Below are 2828 nucleotides of genomic sequence, written 5' to 3' on the forward strand. Positions count from 1 at the left end.
TCCGGCCCTTATTAGGGCCACCCATACGTTTCCGAATTAGCTCGAGTGGTTGTAACCCCTACACGAATGTTTTCCATACCTACCCCTTACTTACTGAGTTACTTCTTCCTCCTTATTACTTAGGTTTGATTGTACAATTATTTGGTTGTAGCCTACTTAGTTTATTTATTTAATTTGGGCAGAGTGGTCATCTTTCCTTTGGTTTTTAAGGGGTTTGTTTCCATGGGTGGGGAGGGTCGAGGTAGCCTACCGTGAAGGCACAAAAGAAACAAACAAAAAATATTTCGATATTACAAAAGTGTTCACAGGTATGTGGTGAACTTAGGAAAGAGTACAGGTGGTAAGAATAGGTGTCCAGTGGGGTAAAAACAAAAGACAAAAGATGAAAAAAAGTCTACAACACGTGGTGTTCCCAAGCGGTCACCCATCTAAGTACTAACCACGCCCGACGTTGCTTGACTGCGGTGATCGGACGAGAACCGGTATTTTCAACGTGGTATGGCCGTAGACATCGGTGTGAGAAAATTGGGGCTTATAAATATACTCAAACGAAATCAGCAGTTATTCGTCCTTTTCTGGCTACAATAATGATTTCACTGCTTTCCTCATATTATTTCAATAATAAAAAACGCCCTAAATCGCCACAAAAGCGAAACATTGTTTTAATATCGAATACTATGTGCCTTTTTTTCCCTCTACAGCCATTGGTCGCTATTTTTAACCTGAGGCGGTAACCACCGGTAGACTTCCCTGAGCTACTAATTTTCGAGCATCGCGCGTTGTAAAATACAAAATAAATACATTTTCCCCATTTTCCTTGACTAAAATCAGAAAACCAGGTGCCCCCTGCATCCGACCTGTCCTTTAACTATCGCTTTCATGTGAAATGATCTATCGGAAAGGCGATACTTTAACTTTTTTGGGTCTCCCGCTCACTCACTCCTTCCGAAACATTCTGCACGAATTCATTCAATTTTAATCCAACTCATCACATAGATCTAGATCTAGCCGCCTACAAGTCTACTAATTTAATGTTTGAGAAATAGTTCAATGCTTTTCATTTATTAATTATTCTTTTAACCTTTTCCCACGACAACTGGCACATTTATTTTCAGTCTATTAATATTCTGGCTTTATTTTAAAACACGCAACTAGGCGTCGATCTAGAATTCTAGATCTAACGCTCTAGCTTAACTAAAATAATATAAACAGGAGGGTGGATCTATTCAAAATACTGTTTCAAAAATTACAATAATAATTTCACGGTGAAAAAAAAAAGGCAGGCGATCCATGGTAAATTAAATGCTAATTAAGGATGTTGCTTAAAAGGTTAGGTTGGCCTGGGACGCCAGTATTTCTCTAGAGTCTAGATCTAGAATTTCTAGATTCTGTAGGAATGAGTAGCCTAGGTATTAATAATTGAATGCATTAGTAATTATTAGTAGCTAACATAAGATTTAGTTCAGTAAAAACTAATAGATCTAGATTTTAGGTCCAATGTTGGCTATCAGACTTGATGCTTGATTGTAATGATTATTAGGTTTGAGCAATTAATTTTTTTAAACATTTTTTTAATTATTAGTATTAGTGAGAAGTCATCATTAGTGGGAGTAAATTTACTTCTTTCCAGTCTGGTTCTGGGTTTCCTTGTAGCCTATATAATCTAGATCTAGTTGGTGATAATATTAATAAATATTGTTTCCCATTTTAAATACTCAGGCGGTTTGTTTGAAAGTCTGACCGCAGCTCCATATTCATTGACTGTCGAAGCACCGCATAAAATGAATTAGCTTATATCCAGGGCTGGCCTGGTCTGCCTGTTATTGTGACTGAATTGTCCTACAGACAAGACCTGAAGAAGCTCTCGTTAAGTAATAAGTGTACAGCTTGCTTTTAGCCTGGCGCGGGGATCTTTCACCGGCCACTTTAACATTCTGCGACAGGGCAGGCCTTTACTTTAAGCTTTAATCTTAGCTGGTTCCGCTTTAACACAGGGTATTCTTTTGTCTTTAAGTATACCGCTTTCTTTTATCAGCCTGTAAACCCTGTGTCGGCTACCGGTATCTCATCCGCCAGGGCAAAACAATTTCCAGTTTTTAAATTAAGCTGGTGTCATTTTTAAAACCAATGATTAGGATTTTGGCACAATGCTTATTTTTCTATATACACAAGATGAATTTCACATCATTTTCTGATTTCAGTTTAAGTTTGAAAGCATGTAAAATGTCAATTTGTCCTGCTATGTGATTTTTCTTCATTTATTTTTTGCTAACCCATGGCATCACATTATGAAGGCTCTACTAATATCTTTAGGCTGGGGCCAGTACCTTAACCGACTGTCGTCAAATGAAAAAACTGACAGAAGAGCGCAATTTAATACACACAACAGATATATATGTATCCGAACAAACAAATAAATATATTGGAACATATATACATACCTTTATATATACACACTGATATATACATATATATATATATTTACATAATAAATACATTATATATGAATATATCTATATATATAATTTATTTATTTATACATATATATATATATATATATATATATATTTGTATTATATCCTTATATATTATGAATATATATATTAATTCTTATATGATATATATTTGTAAATATAAATTATATATATGTGTGTATATATATATCCTTCTGTTTGCTGGGGTAGAAAAAAAAAACTTATAATTATAATATTCTGAAGGATATTATTTTACTTGAGCGTCTTTCGTCTACACTCAAATATATATATTTGAATATACATTCAAATATATATTCAATGAATATACATTTAGACACACATGTAAATATATAT

General features: G+C 34.3%; 1 non-coding gene across 1 annotated transcript; it reads right to left on the bottom strand.

Annotated features, from left to right (window-relative positions):
* Nucleotides 1-391: 391 nt before the first annotated feature.
* LOC131933916 (5S ribosomal RNA) lies at nt 392-510 on the bottom strand. Its single transcript, XR_009385318.1, has one exon. It is a non-coding gene; the product is annotated as a 5S ribosomal RNA (ribosomal RNA).
* Nucleotides 511-2828: the final 2318 nt, after the last annotated feature.

This window comes from Physella acuta, unplaced genomic scaffold (assembly GCF_028476545.2).
Source record: "Physella acuta isolate Inbredline_101_S28 unplaced genomic scaffold, ASM2847654v3 ptg002676l, whole genome shotgun sequence".
Classification (NCBI taxonomy): domain Eukaryota; kingdom Metazoa; phylum Mollusca; class Gastropoda; family Physidae; genus Physella; species Physella acuta.